The sequence below is a fragment of the Hordeum vulgare genome, chromosome 7H, assembly GCF_904849725.1.
Source record: "Hordeum vulgare subsp. vulgare chromosome 7H, MorexV3_pseudomolecules_assembly, whole genome shotgun sequence".
NCBI classification, from domain to species: Eukaryota; Viridiplantae; Streptophyta; class Magnoliopsida; order Poales; family Poaceae; genus Hordeum; species Hordeum vulgare.
Window position 1 is genome coordinate 549,972,013 of NC_058524.1, and position 16,776 is coordinate 549,988,788.

General features: G+C 45.9%; 1 pseudogene; it reads left to right on the forward strand.

Moving 5' to 3' along the window:
- Positions 1-3,472: 3,472 nt before the first annotated feature.
- The window catches only part of LOC123409274, a 113,957-nt pseudogene continuing 100,653 nt past the window's right edge, over positions 3,473-16,776 (forward strand).

Genomic DNA, 16,776 nt, shown 5'->3' on the forward strand with positions numbered 1-16,776 from the left:
ATCATGATCTCCATCATTGTGTCTCCATGGAGTTGCTATGCCAACTATTACTACTACTATAGCTAACTATTAGCAATGCAGTAAAGTAATGAAAACATGGCGTTGCATCTCATACACTAAATTTAGACAACTCATATGGCTCCTGCCAGTTGTCATACTCATCGACATGCAAGTCGTGATTCCTATTACAATAACATGATCATCTCATACATCACATATGTAACATCACAACTTTGGGCATATCACATCATTTTTCATACCCTGCAAAAACAAGTTAGACGTCCTCTAATTGTTGTTGCAAGTTTTACGTGGCTGATTTGGGTTTCTAGCAAGAACGCTTTCTTACCTATGTGACAGCCACAACGTTGATATGCCAAAGCTATTTACCCTTCATAAGGAACCTTTTCATCAAATCCAATCCGACTAGTGTGGGAGAGACAGACACCCGCTAGCCACCTTATGCATCATGTGCTTGTCAGGCGGTGGAACCAGTCTCACGTGGTTACGTGTAAAGTCGGTCCGAGCTGCTTCATCCCACAATACCGCCAGAAAGAAATAAGACTAGTAGTGGTAAGCAATTGACAAGATCAGCGCCCACAACCTTTGTGTTCTACTCGTGCAACGAATCTAAGCGTAGAAAACCTTGGCTCGGATGCCACTGTTGGGTAACGTAGCAAAATCAAAAAAATTTCCTACGCCATCAAGGATCTTCCTATGTAGAAACCAGCAACGAGAGACGGGTGAGAGCATCTTCATACCTTTGAAGATCGCTAAGCGGAAGCGTTGCTAGAATGCGGTTGATGGAGTTGTACTCGATGCGATCCGAATCGCGGCGTGATTCCGATCTAGTGCCAATCCACGGCACCTCCGCGTTCAACACACGTGCAACCCAGTGACGTCTCCCGCGCCTTGAACCAGCAAGTAGGAGGGAGAGGTTGGGGAAGAACTCCAGCAGCACGACGGCGTGGTGGCGGTGGAGTAGCGAGATCTCCCGACAGGGATTCGCCAAGCACCTAGGGAGATAAGGAGGAAGAAGAACAGGGCTGCGCCGAGAGAGAGATGGAAAGTCGTATCTCCAATGGCCAAAACCAGCAATATATATAGGGGGAAGGGTAGGAGGGCGCAGCCCTCCCAGATGGGAGGTGGGGCGGCGGCCAGGGCAGGAGAGGGGGTGGCGCACCCCCTCGTGGGCCTTAGGCCCACCTGAGACAGGGGTTGCCCCTCTCCCCACCTCCTGCGCCTTGGGCCTCTATATGGAAGGCGCACCAGCCCACTTTGGGCTGGATGCCCTCAATCTTTTGGCCCACGCTGCCTCTTGGGGCTGGTGGCCCCTCCCGGTGGACCCCCAGAACCATTTCCGGTGGTCCCGGTACGCTACCCGTTACGCCCGAAACATTTTCGGTGTCCAAACCCATCCATCCTATATATCATTCTTTACCTCCGGAACATTCTGGAGCTCCTCCTGACATTCGGGATCTCATCCGGGACTCCGAACAACTTTCGGTAACCTCGTATAACAATTCCCTATAACCGTAGCGTTATCGAACCTTAAGTGTGTAGACCCTACAGGTTCGGGAAACAGGCATACATGACCGAGACACCTCTCCGGCCAATAACCATCAGCGGGGTCTGGATACCCTTGGTGGCTCCCACTTGCTCCACGATGATCTCATCGGATGAACCACGATGTAAAGGATTCAATCAATCCTGTATACGATTCCCTCTGTCTACCGGTATAGAACTTGCCCGAGATTCGATCGTCGGTATCTCCATACCTTGTTCAATCTCGTTACCGGCAAGTCTCTTTACTCGTTCCGTATCACATCATCCCGTGACTAACTCCTTAGTCACATTGAGCTCATTGTGATGATGTTCTATCGAGTGGGCCCAGAGATACCTCTCCGTCACACGGAGTAACAAATCCCGATCTCGATTCGTACCAACTCAATAGATACTTTCAGAGGTACCCGTAGTGCACCTTTATAGTAACCCAGTTACGTTGTGAAGTTTGATACACCCAAAGCACTCCTACAGTATTCGGGAGTTGCACAATCTAATGGTCGAAGGAAAAGACACTTTTACATTATAAAAGCTTTAGCGTACGAACAACATGATCTAGCGCTATGCTTAGGATTGGGTCTTGTCCATCACATCATTCTCCTAATGATGTGATCCCGTTATCAATGACATCCAATGTCCATGATTTGAAAACCATGATCATCTATTGATCAACGAGCTAGCCAACTAGAGCCTTGCTAGGGACACATTGTGATCTATTTATTCACACATGTATTACTCTTTCCTGTTAATACAATTATAGCATGAACAATAGACGATTATCATGATCAAGGAAATATGATAATAACCACTTTATTATTGCCTCTAGGGCATATTTCCAACAGTTCCCCGAACCCTAGCACATCCATCTCCCCCCTTCCCCCGCCGCCACCCGAGCCCATCCGCATCCTCTCCCCCACTCTTCGGCTTCAGTATGGTCCGTCAGAGGGTCACCACCTACGTTCAACTCATGCCGAAGCGTCGAATGTCGATCGAGGCAGAGATCCAGGCTCGACGCGTCACCCACATCGCTGCGGGTCTCCTTGTGAACTCGTCAAAAACGGAGGAGGAGTAGGAGGAGGAACAACCAAATTAGGAGGTGTCGGAGGCCATGGAGGACGACGATGCTCCGGAGTTAAACATGGCGGAGGTGGAGTTCATCATCGCCCAAGCCGAGGAGATGGTGTAGCAGCAAGCCATCCTGGATTCCATCCGAGATGAGGCCGATGTGGAGGCCAACCTTCGGCTCATCCGACAAAGGGAGGCGGAGGTCGACGCCCTCTTCGACGAGTTCAAGGCAGACATAGCGGCGGAGGAAGCTGCAGCGGAGCACCCGGAGGGGTCGGAGGGGGCAACAGCAGAGGCGTCGGAGGGGATGGAGCTGCAGCTGCAGCTGCCGCACATCTATCCGTCGGAGGACATGGAGATCGTCAAAATCTTCGACAAAGGATATACATTTTATATGTAGTACATATGTTTATATGTTTGCATGATTTTGTACGGATTCAAAGAATTAACATGAGATGTTCACATGTAGTAGTTTTTTTAGACGTGCTTGTGAGTACTCGCGGACGTGTTAGATTTGCAAGTTGGGCTGTAGATGCTCTAAGATCGGAACGACTCGTGTAAGAGGGCACCACATGGCTTTTTTGTTTTTGTTTTTAGAAGTACGTGGGCTATTTTCTGTGCTATTCTACGTACAAGCGGGTAGCCGCTGACACCAGTGGAAGCCGAATTGAGGCCTGCATAATCGGCCCGGCCCAATCAGCCGGAGGTCGACGACTTTGGTCTGCGACTTTGATGCGTGGATGCCCTAGGTCTTCTCCTTCCATCCTCCCCAACATTACTCGCTGCCGCTGCCCTTCCCATCCACACCCACAAGAAACCGCCGGCGAGGAAAGAAACTCGATTGACAATGCATGGCAAGCGAGACCGCCTCATCGGCGACCGTTGTCTTTCCATCCTAACAGATCAGAAGCAGGATACATGCCGTCTGCTTGGTTATATCCATGGTTTCTACAAGGAGGTGCTCGACCGGCTTCCGTTGGGGGCGATTCCCTCGCTGGCCGTGCGCCTCCCCAAGGCCGGCATGCCCATCGGCTTCCTCTACCCAGTCTCCAACATCATCGCCAACACCATCGCCTAAATCCCTTCACCGACGCCTGGATCCTTCGACAACAACGAGGAGGGGGATGAGGCACCGTCGTCAGACTGGATCCTCTCCAAAATCATCACCGACACCAATGACTTATTTGTCTTTGAACTGCCGCTTTCCGGGCACCAGTCTACGACCGTCGCGCAGCTGTCGCTTGACGGTCTTGTCAGCTTCCTCACCTCCCACTACCGCTACCTATGCGGTAGGGAAGCCATGAGCTACTTGCTCCTGGCCAGGGCCGATCTTCTCACCGCTGTGCGCCTAATCGAGCGAGATCGTGGCAATAGGTGCAACTCCTTTAGTATTTCCTCCACTACAACCAAGATCGCCCTGGAATGTGCCACTGTGTCAGTGAGGCATCCTGAACCAGACGTCCTGGTGAAAGCGTCGTTGACTATGGCCTCTTGCCTGACCGATGTCACCGCAGTTCTTGCTGGACAAGGCCCTCTCTCGCTTGCAACTATCAGGAGCATCACCAAGCTGCTCACGAGAAAGCCTACGATCATGGATGTTGTCACCAACTTATCACTGGATCATCTTTGTGGTTACAAGAAGAACAAGAAGAGAAAGAGAAGCGAGCAAACAACAGAAACCAACCCATCACTGGAATGGATCATCTTTGTGGTAAGCAGAAGAACAAGAGGAATAAGAAGAGGAAGCGAAGCGGGCAAACAACAGACACCATAGAGGGGAGCAGGGCACAGGAAAAGCTTGGGCCTGAGTTCACGTTCAGATACACACTGGCTCTGAAGCTTTTGCTCTTAGGCAAAATCCATGGGCACTACTTGCAAGCACTTGCCAAGCTGCCTTGGGATGGCTTGCACAAGCATCACCACCGCAGCCTCCTCAGGGGTGGATATTGCTATGGCCCCAATGATCTGGTCTCCAACATCATACTCAACACCATCTGGTATGGCTCCATGTTTCCCACACCCCAAAAGTTTGAGCTACAGTTTAAGGTGGATATGATATGCACAGACATGCTTACACGCATTGAGTGCTGTTCTCTTTACGGCCTTGTTGCCTTCCTTCGCACCTGTATCCCCTCTATCTCGGAGCACGATGCAATTTGGTATCTGTTCAGGAGTGATGCTGATGTCCACAAGGCCATCTGTGAGGCAATGAAGCATGATCATTCTGTGTCTGGCAGTTACCAGGACGCCTATAAGCAAGCAGCGGTTGTTTCATGGCATGATGACCCTGATGTGGTGGTGAAATTTACCACGTCTTCGTTTAACATGGAGTTTGCTAAGTTGTTAGCTATATTGCAGGGCACACTCACCGACGGCAGAGTTTAATGCCTCACCATGGCTCTGCCACATAAATATCCACCTACCATGTCTGAGGAGCAGGCTCAGCAAGTGACCCAGCCGACGTCAAACTCACATGTCTTGAGAAAAAAACAGAAAAGGTTCATTTCGGAGTTCCAGAAAAAATTTCGTCGCGACCAAAACTTCTACGTCAGAAAGGTCAAGGCGGCATTGAGCGACTACTCTCAGCAAAATGGGGTAGGTACATTTGCTTCTGTTTTTTGTTTTCTTCCTTGTGAATTCTAACATGCACCAATTACTTTCATTTGGTCAAAACCTTTTTTCACATATTGCCTGCCCTTTTCTGCATTGTTACTTATAGGTGGACTATAAACTTCATATCATCTGCGGTGTGAATCCTAATGTACCAGGCGGATCAAGTGTTGCTCTTTTTAAGAAGAGGTTCCCATTTGAGTACTTCCATATCAACTTCTTGGCAACAGCCAAGGGACCAAATTCTCCTGTTGCTGCTCCACAACTGTTCCTCGCTCAATGTAGCAATAGTGTCAAAGAGAGGCGGAAGAGACCATCCTAGTCCTCCCGTGTATCAGATTCTCGCATAGATAATGGTATGCTCTCAGCTCTCTCTTTTCATGAACATACTGGTATTTGGTGGCAATTTGAAGTTGTCATTATTGCCTGTATATTTAACAGTTGCAAGACATAAAATAGTTGGTCGAATTAGTTATGCTTGCACTACTAGCTGTATATCATTACTGTCATACAAATTGGACAATAGTTTTTTTTGTACTATCACAAAGCTTGATTAGTAGGCGCAATCAAGCCCCTCATATAAATGAATTAAATGTTGTTTCTAAAAACTGGAAGGGAACATTTATCACAGCCGAATTGCGAAAATGCGTTGGTGAAATTTCTTAACTTTTCTGTTAATGCATTTATATGTAGCTGCGCTATGAGGCTGCTCATAGTGGGGAGTAAAATATAATAGTATCATGCATATGTTACTATTGTATGATACTACCTTCATAGTGCATAGTATCATAAACTAGTATGATAGATGTTCTCATTTATTGACATGCATGACACATAGTAGCATATCATTTAACATGATACAATATCTACCTATGTTACTATAACCCTCTCTCTCTTCTTTAATTACTTGCCACATCACCATGTTTGCTAGTCCCAAGACTATGTTACTAGCTATGATACCCCCACTATGGCCAGCCTGAGAAAAAAAACAGTATACATCGCTGGCAATGCAACCATGTCAGTCGGTGTACTCACCTGCAGCCATGGATGGATGCAACCATGATTATTTATGCGCCAGCGCTCGCCCCTATATTGAGCCACAGGAGTAGCCAAAAGGTCTTAGTAGTTCCTTCAACTTCCATATTATTATGGAAGATGGCTTTTGGTTTGAACTCCCATTGGCAATTTATGATCCAAAGCCTTAGATTGATGACCAACTCAATATGATGGCTGCTAGTTTAAAGATGATGTGGTTTAATATGGATGCTGCATTAGAATAATAGAGGTAGGGCTTAGAAGACCTGGCCAAATAGAACTGTATCTTCCTTTTTTGTTTCCCTCTACACATAGGATTCTTTTTTTCGAAAAGGAGGCATCGCCCCGGCCTCTGCATGGAGTGATGCATGCAACCATTTATTAAGTATGAAACCAGTCTGAAACAAGTACAAAGTAGTCCCAAAAAAGGAAAAAGGAGTTACAAGGCGACCATAACGCCAACACCGATGATATCAATAGGCCTAGATTACTATCCACCTATCCTATCAGTATGCCGCCATCCATATCGGTTGAAGATACCCTGAGCTACCATCTCCCATCGGGCACACCTAGTAACCAAAGGCTCCCTGGTTTTCACGGGAGTGAGTAAGGACGACGTGCGGTTCAAGGCGGTAGTCCTAAAGATGACCTGCAAAAAGTTAATATAACGTTGTCTGTTAAAAACTAGATTATTTCTGCAGTTCCATGTATCCCACAGAAGAGCACAGGTTCCAACTCGAATAAGTTTAGCGTAAATAACATTAATCCCCTGCAGCCACGTCCCAAATAACATGTTAATACTAGTAGGTGGAGCAATGTTAAATGTAATATGGATCGAGCGCCATAAGAGTTCAACCATAGGACAATCCAGAAAGAGGTGCTTAATATTTTCATAAGTCTGACAAAAGTTGCATCTTTGATTTCCTTTCCAATTTCGCTTGGCCAAGTTATCTTTAGTTAAAACAACTCCTTTGTAAACAAACCACATGAAGATTTTTATCTTAAGGGGAACTTTGACCTTCCATATATGCATGGATTTTGGAATAGGTGAAGAATTAATAATGTGCTCATACATTGATTTCACTAAGAATGTACCATTGGTGGTCAACCTCCAACGAATACTATCAGGGCAGTCAGAGAGGCTAATATCCATCAGCCTTCTAACTAGATGAAGCCATCTAACCCATCTATTACCAATCAAAGCTCTACGGAACTAAATGTTTAGAGGAATCTCACGTAACACTGCCGCAACAGACGTCTGTCTGCGTTGGGCAATATTGTAAAGCCGCGGATACTTGAGAGCGAAGGGCTCGTCTCCTATCCAAGTATCCTCCCAGAATCTAGTTGATTCACCATTACCTATGATAAATCTAGTCCTGTTAAAGAAAACAGTCTTTGACCTCATGAGACCCTTCCAAAAAGGTGAATGACCCAGTCTCGCGGTGACCTGAGCTAAGGTCTTTTGCCGTAGATACTTGTTCTTCAGAATTTGTATCCACATACCTTCTGATTCCACAGATAGTCTGAATAGCCACTTGCTAAGCAGACACCTGTTCTTAACCTCTAAATTTTCAATCCCCAAACCTCCTTGATCCTTCGGTCTACAAATAATATCCCATCTAGCCATCCTATACTTGGTCTTGACCTCATCACTCAGCCAGAAAAATCAAGACCGATAAAAATTCAACCTTTTCCGCACCCCAACTGGTACTTCAAAAAAGCATAGAAGAAACATTGGCATGCTTGTCAATACCGAATTAACAAGAACCAAACGTCCTCCGTAGGATAATAGCTTGCCCTTCCAGCATCTCAGTTTTTTTTCAAAACGATCCTCATACATTTCCACTCCTTAATGGTCAACTTTCAGTGATGGATAGGGATCCCTAAGTATGTAAAAGGTAGATTACCACCCTCACAACCAAAAAGTTGATTATAAATGAGTTGTTCTACTTTTGCATTCCCAAAACAGAAGAGTTCACTTTTATGCAAATTAATCTTCAGCCCAGATAGCTGTTCAAATAAGCATAATATGAGTTTCATGTTTCTAGCTTTTTTGAGATTGTGTTCCATGAAAAGGATCTTGTCATCCACATATTGTAGGATAGAGACACCCCCATCGACTAGATGTGGTACTAGTCCCCCTACTAGGTCTTTCTCATTAGCTCTCCTGATCATGAGCGCCAACATATCCGCAACGATGTTAAATAAAATAAGGGACATAGGGTCCCCTTGTCTAAGTCCCTTAAGTGTTTGGAAGAAATGACCCACATCATCATTTACTTTAATACCAACACTTCCCTATTTTATAAAACAATCGATATGTTTACGCCATATCTCGCCAAACCCCTTCATACGTAAAGTTTATTGCAGGAAAGACCATTTCACTTTGTCGTAAGCCTTTTCAAAATCTACTTTAAATAAGACTCCATCGAGTTTCTTGGAGTGCAATTCATGTAGAGTCTCATGCAGTACAACAACCCCTTCAAGATTGTTCCGACCAGGCATGAAGGTTGTCCGCGAAGATTGCACCACAAAATGTGCCATCTTAGTTAGCCTATCAGTTCCCACCTTTGTGAAAATTTTGAAGCTAACGTTCAGCACACAAATCGGATGAAATTGTTCAATTCGCGAAGCACCCTCCTTCTTTGGTAGTAACGCAATAGTACCAAAATTGAGATGAAAGAGTTGTAGGTGTTCGGAGAACAAGTCATGAAACAGAGATATAAGATCTTTCTTAATAATATGCCAACATTTCTTATAAAACTCAGCTGGGAACCCATCCGGCCCGGGAGCTTTACCGTTTTTCATACCCTCAATCACCTGTAGCACCTCTTTCTCTAGGAATGGGGCGCATAAACTCTCATTGTCGTCTTTTCCGACTTGAGGAATATCCGCGACCTGATGCTCGTCCATAGACACAAAACTGTGATCCGGAGCACCGAACAACCGTTTATAGTAATTTGAGATATACAATTTTAGATTATCATGACCTACTATTGTTCCCTCATCTTGCTCTAGCTGTAAAATTCTCTTTTTCCTATGCTTGCCATATGCAATCAAGTGGAATATTTTTGTGTTGTTGTCCCCTTGGACAATTACCCTAACTTTGGCTCTAAGAGCCCATTTCATTTCCTCCTCTCGAAGGAGGACTCGAACTCGTTGTTCTGCCTCGTTCTTTGACGCCCTTTCATTTTCATCCAACATGCAGGTCTCTGACTTACGATCCAGAGTATCTATAAATTGGAGCAGTCGGTCTTGCTCATCCTTATATATCCCATAGACATTCTTAGCCCAACCTCTCAAGAATTGTCTAAGGTGCCGGATCTTATTTTGCCACATGTCTTAGAATTCCCACCCACATCCTTGTTCCATTCCCTAGCAATCATGTCCATAAAGCCCTCACCTGTGAACCAACTTGATTCAAAGGAGGAAGCATCTTTTTTCCCCCAGTGAGTGGCATTGCCAGAATCTAGCAGAAGTGGAGTGTGGTCAGATATAGCCCTCTGAAGTGCACAAACTATGACTACCGGAACTTCTCTTCCCAGTCAACACTAGTAAGTACCCTGTCCAATTTTTCAAAAGTCTGATTATGTAGAGAGGTGGCCCATGTATATTTCCTACCTGAGAGCTCAATCTCCCGTAGGTTTAGGCTCCCTATAATCGTGTTGAACAAAAAGGGCCATCTGCCATCAAAGTTATCGTTGCTTTTCTCATCAACACGCCAAATGATACTGAAATCACCACCTACCACCAATGGTAGAGTATCATCGCAAATCCGAACCAGATCAGCAAGAAAGGCTGGCTTATGCTCCGTCTGGGCGGCACCATAAACTGCAACAAGAGCCCATTGAAACCCATCTCCCTTGGATCTAATTCGAAATTTGACCGAGAAATCCCCGATCACCACTTCTCGCACTTGAAGGTTGTCGCAACGAACTCCAAGTAAGATCCCTCCGTACCTTCCTCTTGGAGGGAGACAATGCCAGTCAAAATCAACTCCTCCTGAAAAGAGTTTAGAAATTGCGATGTGAAGTTATCCCGCCCCGTCTCCATCAACGCGATAAAGTCAAGACTATGCTCTAACATTGCCTCTGCAAGGAACTGAATTTTAGCCAAGTCTCTCAGACCTCTGCTATTCCAAAAAAATCCTCTCCTGTTTCATCATAAAATTTTATAGTAGTCTTAAATCTAGCACTCCGATGTACTGCAGAAACCGGATATACCCTCTGTTTCGAAGTTCGTTTTGGCTTTTCAGAAGCATACTCCCGGTCCATATAGCCAGGAATATCTTTGCCACCATCATTAAGTTGATTATTAAGTTGATAGTTATCATAGAGTACTTCCTGAGGCTCTTCTAGATCATGAGGTGGGACTAAATTTTCACAAAGCAAATTCAGACCCCCATAGTAGATATCTCCGCATCATTCATTGGTTGTACTGCAACTAAGTTTTGAATAATATCTAAAGCCCTATCAACTTCTAAGTCGAGTAAGTCGTTAATAGATTTCGAAACTTCTTTGCTAGTGTTACCCAAGCTGACACCCACGGAGGCAGCATTATCTAAGATTTCTTGCGGTGAAAAATGAAGAATGGAATGTTCTGTATTGATAGACATACCTCTCAAATTTTGAACCTCCTTCATTTTTGCAGCCTACATAGCCCGTCCCATCTGCAAGTCATCCGCATCTGGCTGAGACTGTACCCGCTGACTAGCCCGTCTATCCGGAGCCATCGGATTCGGAACTCCTTCAAAAGGTATGACTTCGTCAACAGAGATTGTTGCAGAATCTTGTCTAGAAGCAATCACATGAGCAGAATCCATACCCACCTTGGGCACAAAAGCTGATTCAGCCAAGGAGGCGGAATCATCACCAATCGTAAAGCCAACAGCTTGCGCTCTTCCTTCCAGTTCGGCACTGCCCAAGGACGCGTCCAGCTCGGCCGCATAGCCTCCCCCTGTGCACAACCCACTGCCAGCCGGCAGCGAGCCATCATCGTCCCCTGCTGGCTGTCTTCCTGCTGGTGTTGTCCCGCCGTCCGCTGAAAGCAAGGAAACACCAGCTCCAGCTGGTACACCTTCAACCAACGCAGCCTCGTCCAATGTAGCAACATGCTTGGCCTGGTTAACGGTCTCAGCACGTGCCGAGGCGAGCGTCAAAGCCACAGCCCCGCCCTCGAGCATGGCGAAGCCGTGCACTGCTTCAGGTTCGAAAGCAGTGGAGCCCCCAACGCATGGCCGGCTGCTAGTCGACTTGCTCCCGCCAAATAGTCCCCCAGAGACACTAGTTGCAACATATTGTTAGACTGCGCAATAGTAAGATCCACGTTGCTCCGAGGATTCTTCCCTAGAAACCTCGGCAGTCTAGGCCGCGGCTGGCCGTCCTTGCGCGTCAACCTACTCGCTCCACCAACTTTAGCCGGCGCAGAAGCGGGTTCGAAAGAACCAAACCGCAACTCGTGAGAAGGTGCAGAAACCGAGTGCTTACCACCAGGACCTAAGCTAGGCATAGACTGTTGGACCTGTGATTGCCTAGTCTGCTCAGAAGAATGATTAGGTTCTGACTCCTTTGAACCATCCGCATCATCCTTGGAACCATCCGCATCATCCCCATCAGTCATGTGGGTGTCGTTGTCCGTGCCGGGTACATCAAACAGTGTAGGGCTCTCAATTTCCAGCTGGAGAGTATATCGCATCCCCGCATGAGTCCAAATGACCTCATCCGGAACGAGCTCGATATCAAGCACACTAACCAGCACCCTTGCAACACCTTTGGCTCTAGTGAACACCATGTCCACTTCCTCTGTTTTGCCAATAAGTGACCCCAAGCTCTACGTAACCCGAAAATCGTTAATTGCCCTGGACGGAGCTCCTGTAAAGTGCACCCAAATCTTGGGGAGAGGCACACCTTTAGGCTCTTCACACTTCCAGGCACCAAACTCAAGCACATAGCTAGTGCTAGCAACTCTGCACATACCAAACTTAAGCAGGCGAGCCAAATCCTCCTTAGTAGGGAAAACGACCTTAAAAACGTTATATGAGATCAAAACAGGTTCCCATTTGAAAGTTGAGAATACGAGCTCCTTAAGCTGCTACACCACCTGCTCAACGGTCAAATTCCCCCGAGTCACCGTAACTGTGCCAGCGAACCCTGCATCTGGTGTATGAAGTGTAGCCGTAACAGGCGGCGACTCAAAGAACATCAATTCTTGACTACAAACACCATATATGATCACGACCGACATAGGCCCAAGCGTAAGAGGACACTTAGCTGAACCACGCGTAGGCTTCAAGACAAACTCATAAAGCTCGGCCTTACATTCAGAAACAAAGTGACTTGTCTCACTACAACGATAACACGTCATCTTCTCTTTCTTACGTGCCCATTTGGAGGGTCTATCACCTCCATCTCCCTTGGCAACATCAAGGCTCTGATCAGCCAGAGCAGGATCAGCCACCTCCTTGATTGGCTCCTTCACTTTCGCCATGGTGGACACCTCAAAATCTGCCAGCGCATCTTGAGTAGGAATAGGAGGCCTCGGCTTCCTTCCTCCCCCTCTGCCGCCCCAGTTCTATCTAAAACCACCTCTCTTCGGATGAGGAGGACCAGAAGTCCCCGGAACAAATTTGCCCGGAGGTGCACTAAAACCATTGCTACTACCACCATTGTTGTGCCACGCGTATCCTCGCCCACCTCCTGAGGACGAGGAACCACGACGTTGACCGTCTCCATACGCGTTTACTCCGTCATCGCCCCACCGCCCACGCGACTGTAACCGATTTGCAGCAGCGGTCCCTCGAGCCCCCGACTACACGGCAGCACTTGGCAGCCTCCCCGCCTGCGCAGAAGCATTAGGCGGCCTCCCCATCTGTGCGCTAGCCGGCGCTGTTGCTTTACTCGCGTTGGTAGGGGGTCTGCTCCCCTGCCCCGGCGGTCGTGGTGAAGGCTGCAACACCGGCGGCTGCTTGGGATTACCTCTGCCCGCCATAGACCGCGAGGCAATACCGAAGGGGGGCGGCACCCGAGCTGCCCTCCTTGTCCCCAACTTAGGGAAGCCGTGATTAAGTCGTCGAAGAACCCTAGGTTCTGGCGGCTGTGTGCATGGATTAGAGCCTACGTCAGGAGAGTCCATGGTCGATTAATCACCGCCAAGATCTACCACGTTACCGAATGATACGTCCATTTTGCATCATGCTTTCATGTTGATATTTATCGCTTTATGGGCTGTTATTACATTTCACGGTGCAATACTTATGCCTTTTCTCTCTTATTTTGCAAGGTTTACATGAAGAGGAAGAATGCTGGCAGCTGGAATTCTGGCCTGAAAAGGGAGCAAGTTTGAGATACCTATTCTGCACAACTCCAAAAGCCATGAAAATCAACGAGGATTTATTTTGGAATTTATAAAAAATACTGGGCCGAAGAAGTACCAGAGGGGAGCCAGTAGGAGGCCACAAGCCTGCTAGGCGCGACCTACCCCCCTTGCCGCGCCCAGGGGGCTTGTGGGCTCCCTGTTGGCCCTCTAGCCCCCCTCTTTTGCTATAAGGAGGGTTTCATTCCAGAAAAAATCAGGAGGAGGCTTTCGGGAGGATTCGCCGCTGCCACGAGGCGAAACTTAAGCAGAACCAATCTAGAACTTCGGCAGGGCCGTCCTGCTGGGGAAACTTCCCTCCCGGAGGGGGTAATCGTCGCCATCGTCATCACCAACAGTCCTCTCATCGGAGGGGACTCATCACCATCAACATCTTCATCAGCACCATCTCATCTCCAAACCCTAGTTCATCTCTTGTAACCAATCTCCGTCTCACGACTCCGATTGGTACTTGTAAGGTTGCTAGTAGTGTTAATTACTCTTTGTAGTTGATGCTAGTTCGATTATTCGATGAAAGATTATATGTTGAGATCCTTGATGATAATCAGTACCTCTCTGGTCATGAATATTATTATGCTTTGTGAATAGTTACTTTTGTTCCTCGGGACATGGGATAAGTAATGCTATAAGTAGTAATGTGAATATGGTATTCGTTCGATATTTTGATGCGTTGTATGTTGTTTTTCCTCTAGTGGTGTTATGTGAACGTCGACTACATAACACTTCACCATTATTTGGGCCTAGAGGAAGGCATTGGGAAGTAGTAAGTAGATGATGGGTTGCTAGAGTGACTGATTTGGATCCACTAGTTTAAGGCTATGGTTAGACTATGTCTTCATTCTTCTTTCGTAGTTGCGGATGCTTGTGAGAGGGGTTAATCATAAGTGGGAGGTTTGTCCAAGTAAGGGCAGCACCCAAGCACCGGTGCACCCACATATCAAACTATCAAAGTAGCGAACGCGAATCATATGAACATGATGAAAACTAGCTTGATAGAAATTCCCATGTGTCCTCGGGAGCACTTTACCTCCTATAAGAGTTTGTCCAGGCTTGTCCCTTGGTACAAAAGGGATTGGGCCACTTTGCTGCACCTTTGTTACTATTATTACTTTCTACTTGCTACGCATCATATTATCACACAACTACTTGTTACCAATAATTTCAGTGCTTGCAGAGAATACCTTGCTGAAAACCACTTGTTAGATCCTTCTGCTCCTCGTTGGGTTCGACACTCTTACTTATTGAAAGGACTATGATAGATCCCCTATACTTGAGGGTCATCAAGACTTTTTTCTGGCGCCGTTGCCGGGGAGTGAAGCGCCTTTGGTAAGTGGAATTTGGTAAGGAAACATTTATATAGTGTGCTGAAATTTATTGTCACTTGTCACTATGGAAACTAATCCTTTGAGGAGCATGTTCGGGGTATCTGCACCTCGAACGGAAGCACAAGGACTTGCTCCTCAACCTGCTGCACCTACTGAAAATATTTTCTATGAATTTCCATCGGGTATGCTTGAGAAACTGTTGGCTAATCCTTTTACTGGAGATGGAACATCACATCCCGACTTGCATCTAATCTATGTAGATGAAGTTTGTGATTTATTTAAGCTTGCAGGTTTGCCCGAGGATGAGGTCAAGAAGAAGGTCTTTTCCTTATCTTTGAGGGATAAAGCATTGACATGGTATAGGCTATGTGATGATACTGGATCATGGATCTACAATCGACTGAAATTGGAATTTCATCAAAACTTTTATCCTATGCATCTAGTACATCGTGATCGGAATTATATTTATAATTTTTGGCCTCGTGACAAGGAAAGCATCGCTTAAGCTTGGGGGAGGCTTAAATCAATGTTATATTCTTGCCCCAACCATGAGTTCTCGCGAGAAATTATCATTCAGAACTTCTATACTCGGCTTTCTCATGATGATCACACCATGCTTGACAGTTCTTGTATCGGTTCTTTTATGAAGAGAGATATTGACTTCAAATGGAATTTATTGGAAATAATTAAACGCAACTCTGAAGATTGGGAGTTTGATGAAGGTAACGAGTCAGGTATGAATTTCAAGTTTGATTGCGTTAAATCCATTGTCGAAACAAATACTTTTGGTGATTTTAGCGCTAAATATGGACTTGACTCTGAGATAGTAGCTTCATTCTGTGAATCATTTGCTGCTCATATTGGTCTCCATAAAGAGAAGTGCTTCAAATATCATCCTCCCTTAGATAAACCCAATCCAGTTGAAGAGAAAGTCATTGCTTATAATGATCCTATTGTTCCTAGTGCTTACATTGAGAAACCACCTTTCCCTGTTAGGATAAATGATCATTCTAAAGTTTCAACTGTGATACGTAGGGGATACATTAGAAGACCTACACCCCCTGAGAAAATAAGAGTTGAACCTAGCATTGCTATTATCAAAGATCTCCTGTCCGACAATGTTGAGGGCCATGATATTCACTTCTGTGAAGATGCTTCTAGAATTGCTAAACCTCATGCTAGAGACAAACATAGGCCTGTTGTTGGCCCGCCTGTTGTTTCTATTAAGATAGGAGATCATTGTTATTATGGTTTATGTGACGTGGGTGCTAGTGTTAGTGCAATACCTCAATCTCTATATGATGAAATTAAAGACGAGATTGCACTTGTCGAGATGGAACCTATTGATGTCACTATTCAGCTTGCCAATAGAGATACTATCTGCCCTTTGGGAATTGTTAGGGATGTTGAAGTCTTGTGTGGTAAAACAAAATATCCTGATGATTTCTCGTTCTTGCTACCACACGAGTTAGCTTTTGTCCCATCATATTTGGCAGACCTTTCCTCAATACTGTCAATGCTCATATTAACTGTGAGAAGCAAATTGTCACTGTTGGCTTTGAAGGTTTGTCACATGAGTTCAATTTCTCCAAGTTTGGTAGACAACCCCATGAAAAAGAGTTGCCTAGTAAGGATGAAATTATTGCCCTAGCTTCTATTGCTGTGCCTGCTACTGATCCTTTAGAGCAATACTTTCTTGAGCATGAAAATGATATGCATATGGATGAAAGGAATGAGATAGATAGAGTTATCTTTGAACAACATACTATCCTTAAGAATAATTTGCCTGTTGAATTGCTTGGAGATCCAC